The sequence below is a fragment of the Tiliqua scincoides genome, chromosome 5 (genome assembly GCF_035046505.1).
Source record: "Tiliqua scincoides isolate rTilSci1 chromosome 5, rTilSci1.hap2, whole genome shotgun sequence".
Taxonomy (NCBI): Eukaryota; Metazoa; Chordata; class Lepidosauria; order Squamata; family Scincidae; genus Tiliqua; species Tiliqua scincoides.
The window spans coordinates 117,865,066-117,875,991 of record NC_089825.1 but is presented as its reverse complement, the minus strand read 5'-3'; the positions used below and the strand labels follow the sequence as shown (position 1 = coordinate 117,875,991).

General features: G+C 45.5%; 1 pseudogene; it reads left to right on the top strand.

The window, feature by feature from the left end:
* The first annotated feature begins 8,938 nt into the window (after positions 1-8,938).
* LOC136654446 (5S ribosomal RNA) lies at positions 8,939-9,058 on the top strand (annotated as a pseudogene).
* Positions 9,059-10,926: the final 1,868 nt, after the last annotated feature.

Sequence of the window (10,926 nt, the reverse complement as noted above, 5' to 3'; positions counted from 1 at the left end):
TGCATGCCTCTACTGATCCTCCTTCTACTCCCTGGCTTACAAAAGGAAGCGGGGACAAAACAGAAGTGTAAAGGAAAGGAGAGTAGTGGGCTAGAGTGTAGGAGGAGTAGAAACTGGTATATCACCAGAGAAAGAGTGCAGCAGTTGGCATGCTGCCTCAGATGCCAGGAGGTCTTAGGCTGGCCCTGGGCACTGCATGCCTGCAATTTGAAGGGATACAATCCCTTCCACAGTCTCATTCTTTTGCATGTGTTGACCAGGCCTCAGGTTTGCATTTTAGGAGGGAGCCATAGTTCACTAGTAGAGCACATAATTTGTATGCCCAAAACCTGGTTCCAATGCCTGATACAGTATTTAGAAACAGCTTGGCTGGGAGAGCTGGGAAAGTCCTGGATCCCCACAATCAAGCAGAGCAAATAACCTTGAGCTAGGCAGGCAGCTGATAGCCTCTCAACCCCATTTATATTCAGATGGATGAAACATCATTGAGCTTCCAGCCCTCTGGAAGGCGACTATAGCATGATTAAAAGGCGATTAGACAAATTCATTGGGGATAGCCCTATCAATGCCCATTAGAGATTTTGGACTATACAGAACCCCCATGACAAAGCCAGTGTGCCACTGATGAGTTGAGGCAATAGCAGAAGAGAGCTATTGCTACTAGCCCTGTTTGTATACTTCTCAACTAGCTTTTAACAACATGGGGATTAGCATTAGGAAAGGATCTCCAATATCGCTGGGGAGGTAAAAGCATGTCTGCCTGAAACCTTGGGAGAGCCAGCTGCTGCCAGTTGGAGGGGATAGAACTGGACTAGACAGACTAATAATCCAGCTGAAAAGCCCTTTTCAGATCAGAAAGCCAGATTCACTGGATGCGTGTGGCCAAGAGCAGGATATGAATATTGGATTTTGCCCTACCATCCATGCAATGAGCAGGTGAGGATAAACCATATACATGACCTTCAAGTGCTTGAAGGAAGGATGGAATTAAAAGGTCACAAACAGACTCCATTCAAAAGTTGCCAACTGAGATGCAGGAACATCTGCTGACCCACTTTGGCTGCAATTCTATGTGCACACTTACCTGGGACTAAGTCCCATTAAACTCAGTGGGACTTCTGAGTTTACATGCATAAGATTGTGTTGTTTGGCACCCAAATTATCAATGTGCATGTTGTTAGAATTATCATTATTAATTAAATCAAGCCAAATTGAATGTGATCTGACTTTGGGGCCTTCCATTTCAGACTTCATAGATGGATGCTTGCAAATGAGATATTTATCTTGGTTTGATGATTAGAAGCGAAAACAGGTACAACAAAGTGGTTAGTGAGTGCTGCTGTTGCCTCAAAACATGTTTTCTGTCATGGGCAAAGTGGGGAAAAAAAAGAAAAAAAACACACCAGTTCTTCATGCTTTGGGCATTATTCAGTCTGAATCAGAGAAAAGTTGACTGGCAGCAGGCACCTATTGGCTAGTTCCCATGTTATAATGACATCACCCCAATACTCAGAACTGTTCTGTTTTTAAACAATTTTTCTTGTAGAGTTGCAAACTTTTGAATTAACCTTTCCCCCCAGCTGTGCTTTTAACAGCTCTTGATCTGCAGCAATGACTGGCTTCAAATCTTCATCTCCATGCCTTGAGAAGCATCACCTGCTGATCTCTGCATATCAAAACAGCTGCAAAAGCTACCAGTTGGGTGTTTTTTTGTTCTTTGTTTTCAGTCAGTTAGCAACTCTAGTTTCTGATTATTATTAGTATTCTTGCTATTTAAAGTAAAGGATGAATGTACACAGATATATGCAAAAACACACATGTGCTGCTTTACAATTTAAAAAGGGGGCAAGGGCAAGACAGTCCTTGAGATTCATTGTAGGAAATAAAAATGGGTTAGATCAGTGTTTCTCAGTATTTGTCCCCCCACCTTGTTGTCATCCTTCAGTCTCGGAAGACTATGGTATCACGCTCTGAATGGTGGTTCTGGAACAGAGTGTCCTCTCCAGTGCGTAAAGCCTGGGTAGATATGGAGGATAGACTGTTTCCCATGCAGCAAATCCCCCCTCTCCACGTCGCTGAAATGGTCCAATGGAAAGGCAGAAGCCAATGTGGTTGGTTCCAGCAGCATTGCAGGAGTTGCCAGAACATGACTGTGTTTAGCCATGAACTGCCTCAGGGACTCTGGCTCTGGATTTTGCCTTGAGGTTGACTCCTGGAGCCTCTTCCATAACTGGATATAGCCACAAGGCAGTGGAGGTTTGGGATCAGAATTTTCCGTCTCTTAGATGAGCTGCCTTCCCAGGCTAAGGAGTCCCATCTACCCAGTGGCTGTTTAGTCGCCTCTTAGACATGTACAGCCAAACTGAGGGCCTATTCTTATCCCCCAGCCCCCAGGGGTTTACCCCACCTTACCACCTTACCACTTCACATAGTCCACCTATTCAATGACATCATTGCCAGTAACTTCTGGGTTAGGAGGCCAGATGCGACATGACAAACATCAATAAGAAGCTCAGGGTGGACAGGAGGGCTTTCTCAAGCATGGAAAAGCATGCTTTGGAGCTGGCCTGCGGAGCCAAGCTTCCTACTGCTGTTTGTTGCATCACATACCTGTCTCGCTGCCAGGTGGCAAGTGTCCAGGGGTCCCGTGAGTACCACCAGACACCACCTCAAGTACCACTGGTGGTACCTATATTACTAGTTGAGAAACACTGGACCCTTGCCTGATCCAATAAGCCAGTTTTTACATTCTGCAAGCTAGTCAAATGGCTTCTCCAGAAATATTAAGAGAGATGGCTCATAGCTGTCTTGCTTTCATAATATGTGGATGCATATCCTAATATTTCCTTACTTTTCTTTGATCTTAATTACGAGGGTCTGTCCTTTCCTGGCAACTGTTCCTTTTTTCAGTAGAAATATCCTTTTTTTCTTGTTTGTTGCCACCACATCTCTTTCCCATCATTTTACTGACAAAAACAGGATGCTGCTTGTCTTGTTCCCATGGCCCAAGTGTGGGTGGAGGCAGGGAAGGGAAGAGGACTCTTTACCTGGGCCTGGCCTGGTCTCTAAGCACATTACCAAGAAAACAAAATTTAGGCTACATTGTAGATCATGCTTTCGAATATTTATGCAAACTCCCCCCGCCCTGTTTCTAAACAAAGGGGCCATGTTGTAAGTTTGTACTGGGTCCAGAGTAAGGATGATTAGACGTTGCTTAAACCAAGGATCACTGTCTAAGGTGCACACACCCTGCCCATGGTTGCATTTTGCCAAAATCTCTGCTCAGCCTTCGATGTGCCGCATTCATATTTGTTACAGCTGCCTGTCTTCCAGTGATTTAAAAGTCCCAAGAGGGTTTGTTCTTTTGGTTAGAGCAGTGATTTTCAACCTTTTTCATCTCATGGCACACTGACAAGGTACTAAAATTGTCAAGGCGCACCATCAGTATTTTGACAATTGGCAAGGCACACCATGCTGTTCGTAGGGGGCTAACATTCCCCAATGACCTTGCCCCAAACTGCCGTGGCACACCTGCAGACCATTTGGGGCACACCAGTGTGCCACAGCACAGTGGTTGAAAATGGCTGGGTTAGAGACATTTTTTTTGGGGGGGGGGGAAATTGTCTGACAATATAGCAGCAGTTCAAAATACATCTCGGTGACTGCAGTGATTAAATTTGGCTGGCTGTTACTCCAGGATCATTCACTGTCCGTATACTGACAATAGAAAAGATGTATCTGCTCAACTTTTGTTTATTCAAGAGACATCCTACCTTTCTTTCATCATAGAGCTCAAGGCTGTCTTACATATGCAGTGCTGTCAGGCAGTCTCCTGACCTGACCCAGATTACTTCAAGGCTGTAATGTACTCTCGGGCCACACCTTCAGATCTGGACCAGTCTAGAGACTGTATGTGGGGAATTCTGTTGCAGTGGAACTTACGGCCCCAGGATGTTTGCATGAAAAATTGGAGCAGAAACACAACAGGGCTGAATCATTCGCCGCTCAGGACTGGCTGTGCGTCAGTGTTGGAGCTGAGTCAAATCTGAGTATCGAGGATCAGAAATGCATATGTTTGTATAATGGATGCATTCTCATGGACAGTCGGTCAATAAACAGAAGCTGAGGATAACTATTGACAAAGGTATCCAAGTGGGCTGGGTCCCACTGGAAGTTGGAGGAGATACTGCAGGATAAACAATGGGATATTTTTAGGGCACATGTGATGTACACTCAGAGTGATTTATTAGTTCTTTAACATACAGCCTGCTGTTGCCCATACCCCAGCAACCAATGTTCAGAGCTACCTTTCTTCTAGTAGCTACAGAAATTCCATAGCCATCATGACTAAGGGTCCAATCCTATTCAACTTTCCAGCACTGGTGCAGGCACATGCAGCCCTGAGGTAACAGAACAAATGTTCCCATACTTTGAGGAGGCCTCTGTGACTACCTCCCCACAACAGGATGCAGTGCATGCCCCATTGGCACAGCTGCACTGGCACTGGGAAATTGGATAGGATTTGGCCCTAAGTAGCTATAATAGATCTTGGTTCTCTTGGGGGGAAAGGGGGCAAGCTACCCAACACACAAATTGTTCCCTGGAGCTAAGGACTGAGACCAGCTCTGTTTTCAGGGCAGCACTAATTCAGAGAATGATGTCCATGTTGGGATGGATGGCTGAGACATTGCCTGGTTAAGCTGCCAACCCCTTGCTCTGCCATGTCCTCTTCGAGACTTGTGGCACAGCCACTGTTGTCGCTCCATTACTTTCTTTAGTTACAGGATTGCAAAATTTTATTTTGTGTCATCATACCAGTTACCTGTGCATTATGTGAAATCGTCACACAATTGAAAGGATTTCCATTTCCTGGATTATTAGTAGCTCTGTAGTTGATCTTCAGTTCTTTGTCCCCCCCTCCCCCATTCCTTTTATTTTAGTGTCTGGGTGCGGATGTGCAAATTGGTATGTCAGTGTATTTTTAGGTTGGGATTGTTTCAGGGTGTGGAATTTGCAAGCAGGGTGAGGATGGGTGGGGAGTCTCTTCCCTTTTTTCTGATATTAGTTCATTTTCCTGTTATGCATATCATAAACTTCAGTAAACTTTCAGGGATTTAAAAAAAAAATCATTTCTTTGACTTTGTGGTCACAAGGGTCTCTCCCAGGGGTGCCCAAACCCTGGCCCGGGGCCACTTGCAGCCCTCAGGGGCTCCCAATCTGGCCTGCGGAGAGCCCCTAGTCTCCAATGAGCCTCTGGCGCTCCAGAGACTTCCTGGGGCCCAACCCAACTGCTCTCAGTGTGAGGACGTCTGTTCGACCTCTCATCTGAGCTGTGGGACGAGGGCTCCCTCCACTACTTGCTGTTTCATGTCAGTGATGCAGCAGTGGCAGTGAAGGAAAGGCCGGCGTTGCTTTGTGCAAGGCCTTTTATAGGCCTTGAGCTACTGCAAGACCTTCATTCGTTCATACAAGTTGCATCTCTAATATATTCATTTATGTAATTTTATTCAATTTTTAAACGTAAATTAATTCTTTTTTTTTTTTCCCCAGCCCCTGACACAGGTGTCAGAGAGATGATGTGGCCCTCCTGCCAAAATTTTTGGACACCCCTGGTCTATCCTTTCTTTTTGGTGTTACTGTAATAGCCTGTGTTTACTTACAATCTGACTGTGTTTGGACACATCACAAGTCTTGCACAGTGCAGTATAAAGCCCCGTTCACAATGTGCCGGTCTGGAATCCATTTCCCCGAGTGCAAATGGGCAGAGAGGACTCTTTTAGCTCACAAAGAAGACAGCATCTCAGCTCAGGAGACCACACCTGCTCCCATGAAGCTGTAGCTCCTTCCTGTGGTCATGATGGGGAAGGAGACAGAGAATTAAGCAGAGAGCCATGCAAAGCACATTTACCTCAACAGCATGAATAGAACGCACTTATCTTGAGAGGACTGTGCCAAATGTTGGTTTCTTTGTGTAGGAGCAGCAGGTTTGTGTTCCACAAACAATGAAAACCCCCAGAAGGCATTTCTGAAAGGGTTGTTCAGACTTCAAGAGCTACTTGATTTGAGAGTTATTCAAAGGGGTTTTACGTGTGCACTCTTTCACCCCCCCTTTTTTTTTAAAGTGGAGCAGTACATTCCCCACATTCCTCCTTACAGGGAGGGTCAAGTTTAGGGAGATCATACAAGGCAGCCTCAGTTCTTGTCTCCTTTTATTTCCCACAATTCCTTGCAAGGTCTGGGTGACAACACATTTCCAAGGCCTTAGAAGAGTTTGTCATAAATTGTGGCTTCCCAATGCATCTTCTCACAATGTCTACTTTCCTGTTGTTCAACACTTTCACAGTAACTAGGTACATTCTTGAAATAGTTTGATGATTTCATGCCAAAAACATGTCTTCCAAATTCCACCAAAAGCCACAACATCAGGTGCAAATTAGAGCAAAGTACAGATGGGTGATAATGGTGAAAGTGTGAGGCTAGAAAACCCAGGATGCAATTCAATCTGTATCCTTCTTTGGGAGTAAGCCCATGGAACTCAATGGGGCTGACTTTTGAGTGAACATGAGTAGGATCAGGCTGCTAGGGTAAAATATTATTATTATTATTATTATTATTATTATTATTAAATATGCATGGGTAAAAGTGGTGCTTCATTTATGTAGGCCAGGGGTGTCCAAAGTTTTTGGCAGGAGGGCCAAATCATCTCTCTGACACTGTGTCGGGGGCCGGGGAAAAAAAAGAATTAATTTACATTTAAAATTTGAATAAATTTACATACGTTTACATAAATGAATATATTAAAGATGAACTTATATGAACAAATGAAGGTCTTGCTATAGCTCAATGCCTATAAAAGGCCTTGCACAAAGCAAGGCTGGCCTTTCCTTTGCTGCCGCTGCTGCATCACAGTTGTGAAAGAGTAAGCAGTGGAGGGAGCTCTCACCCCACAGCTCACACGAGAGGTCAAACAGTCGCCCTCATGCTGAGAGCAGTTGCGTTGGGCCAGTGCGGGCTTCAACAAATCTGCGGAGGGCCAGAGGCTCATTGGAGACTGGGGGCTCCCTGAGGGCCACATTGAGAGGCCTTGAGGGCTGCAAGTGGCCCCGGGCCGGGGTTTGGGCACCCCTGATGTAGGCTACAAACTCTATGCTGGAATGGCACAGCAAATGGAACCCACTGAAATTAAATTAAGAAGAGAGATTTTCCACCAGAAACTGCTGCTAGGCTTGGAAAACAGAATTAAATATGGAATTTCCTTCTTGTTCTTTGTTACTGCTTGTTCATGCGGCCTCTTAGGCCTCTGCAAGCTATTATCGGAATAATCTCTTCTCTGGCCAAATATGGCCAATGCCTCCAGCATTTCCTCTTTCATGATGCATTCCAAACTTTTGATCTTTTTTTCTTAAGTGCATGGCAACAACAGAGGTGATATGCTTGCGGGGAAATGGTGTCAGTGAGGAATGCTATGATAAGTTCCTCCCATGCGAGTAGCCCTTTCCCCCAAAGCAGATATCCTTCTTTCATGCAGTTATGATGGTGAATCCAGACAACGTCACTGCCAAACCGTTGCATTGCAGGGTTTTCCTTGTCTCCCCATCCTTTTTCAGAGCTGATATGTGATGTTTTTCTGCAACTGTTGTGCTGGCCTGGCCAGTGTGGGCTGACAAAACGTAAGTGACATACTTGGCAGGAAGCGATCTGTGGGATAATGGGTTGCATTGCTTACCCTCTCATTTATTGGCAGCACTGCCACCACTGCCTATCTCCAAACCCCTTAGTGTCTTCACAACCTGTATGCTGTATCTGCCCTACTGTTCACCTCAAGGATATTAGAAGGTGTTAAAGACTCCAGCACACCAATTCACTTCCTCTCCAATGTTGTTGATTTTTTTTTTCCTCAAGTGAATGCTACCACAGTTCATGGTTCCTGAGGACCACTGAGAATATTTTCTTTTTAAAAAAATGTATATATTTAACTACTTTATGTACCTGGGCAGCCCTCCAACCACTACCTTATTTTGGGATGACCTTGTTTTGCTTGCAATCAGATTAGCACTCAACCACCTGTCTTTACTCTCATACTAGCTTAGATTAGATGGAACTGCCCGATCATTTGGCGGTATGGCGTGAGGTACTTCCCGATCATTTGGCAGTATGGCGTGAGGTGTTCATAGAATCAGCAATATTAGTTATTTTTCATCAGGTTGAAATGTGTCAGTAGTCTGAACAAGCGTCTGCAATCAGAGGATGAATGTCAGTAAACTCAATACAGACAACACAAAAGTATAGAAGGGGCTTGATGTGTTGGCTAGTTTGGGGAATGCCTATTCTGGATCAATGGTATCATACTTCCTGGGAACATATTCACACACATTCTAACTCTGTTGACCAGGGAAACACCTTATTTTCTAATACCTTTCACCAGTGGTTTTTAACCTGTTTTGTGCCACAACCTCAATATAAAATATAAAAATAAATAAATACACTTAAATAAAGAAATACACTTAAATATACATACATACATACAGTATGAGATTGGGGACCTACCACCAATCCTAGGACCTTATGCACCCGCCCACTCCCTGCCCATGTAATGCCCTTCCAGCATGGTTCACTGTAACCAAATATTCTTACCAGAGAGAGCATAAAAAGTTACCATGAAGCCAGGCACTAGTGAAAGCTATTTCAGCACAATTGCTAAGAACCTGAGCAGGACTGGGACACTATCTCCTGCTACCTGGAGGGGCATGCCAGATGCCTCCCCCTTCACCTGGTGGAGCTCTAGTTCAGTGGCTGGCAACCTTTTTCATTCCTGTAAGTTGCTGCGATCCCACAACTGAGGCTTTGTGACCCCATTGAGGTCCCAACCCAAGGCTGAAGAACGCTGGCGTTCACTAATAAACCACTGCCCCAATTTCTGCCTTTTGGGGAGGGAATACCTTGTAGCAACTGCTACCCTGCATATGCCTGATCTTATCTGATCTTGGAAGCTAAGCAGGGTCAGGCCTGGTTAGTACTTGGGTGGGAGACCGCTGGGGAATACCGGGTGCTGTAGGCTTATACCATAGTCTTTCGAGACTGAAGGTTGCCAACCACCTTGTTAAAATAGCAGGATGAGTGGCGTGTTATTAAACATTTACAAATTCTTATAGTGTGCAAACCACCTGGGGAACATTTGTGTTAAACTCTAAATTTGTGTTAGACACAAGTGTGTGTTGGTGAATAAAGAGCAGGGGCAACTACTAATGTGAGGTTTTAAAGTACAGCCTGTGCCACTCATGCTGGTGTGTGCCCCCCCCGGGCCTTCCAGTTGGACTAGCAGGAGTCAGTACATGGACCAGACCACCTTTTGCCTGTGGAAGGTATTCAGTGTGCAAAGCAGGGGAAAGCCCTGAGTAATCTATTGCAATTCCATTGTATTGGCAACCTTCAGTCTTGAAAGACTATGGTATCGCGCTCTGAAAGGTGGTTCTGGCACAGCGTCTAGTGTGGCTGAAAAGGCCAATCCGGGAGTGACAATCCCTTCCACACCGGGAGCAAGTGCAGTCTGTCCCTGGTCTGTCTCCCTGGCTATGGGCCTTCCTTCTTTGCCTCTTTGCCTCAGACTGCTGGCAAAGTGTCTCTTCAAACTGGGAAAGGCCATGCTGCACAGCCTGCCTCCAAGCGGACTGCTTAGAGGCCAGGGTTTCCCACCTGTTGAGGTCCACTCCTAAGGCCTTCAGATCCCTCTTGCAGATGTCCTTGTATCACAGCTGTGGTCTACCTGTAGGGCGTTTTCCCTGCACGAGTTCTCCATAGAGGAGATCCTTTGGGATCCGGCCATCATCCATTCTCATGACATGACCGAGCCAATGCAGGTGTCTCTGTTTCAGCAGTGCATACATGCTAGGGATTCCAGCACGTTCCAGGACTGTGTTGTTAGGAACTTTGTCCTGCCAGGTGATGCCGAGAGGCAGCGCATGTGGAAAGCGTTCAGTTTCCTCTCCTGTTGTGAGCGGAGAGTCCATGACTCGCTGCAGTACAGAAGTGCTCAGGACGAAAGCTCTGTAGACCTGGATCTTGGTATGTTCTGTCAGCTTCTTGTTGGACCAGACTCTCTTTGTGAGTCTGGAAAACGTGGTAGCTGCTTTACCGATGCATTTGTTTAGCTCAGTATCGAGAGAAAGAGTGTCGGAGATCGTTGAGCCAAGGTACACAAAGTCATGGACAACCTCCAGTGCAATTCCATGGACAACCTTCCATGGACATTCCATGGAATTCCAATTCCATGGACATTCCAGTGCAACCTCCATGGACAACCTTCAGTTGCAATGCCAACTGAATTAAAAAACTACATCTCCCAGCATGCCCTGGAGGTGTTGTTTGCATTTGTTGCTCTATGGGTAATGTAGTTTCTAAAATTAATATTGCAGGAATAATAATTAATAGTATCTAAAATGAACTTTGCTGTATTTATCATGCAAGACTGATAAATGAACAACCACCAAAATGGCAGATGCCTACATGGCAGAAATATAAATAGCCATGCGTCCACTCACAGTGCTACAGAAAATAAAGCCTACATGTCCCATGGTGCTTTGTGGGAAAGCCCCTCTAGGAATATAATGCTCTGCCTTTTTCTTGGCTGAAATACAAGGGGGAAAGGGAACTTTCCACTGGCATCTCGCAATGCCTCCTGGCGGTTGTAGTTTTCTCGTTGAAAGTTTCAACGGACAGCTACGGCGCATAAGGCGCGGCTGAACTACAACTTCCAAAATGCAGCTTCGAAGCCAAGCCCGTATGGACGTATGACGTCAAAGCAACACGCATCTACTTTTAACGACGCAACGCTCACGAGATTTGGTCGTCGACGTCGTATTCCACCCCCTCTCACTGTGGCAACGCGCGGTGGCTGACGGGAGGGACATTCCCTTTTCGCCTTCTCCC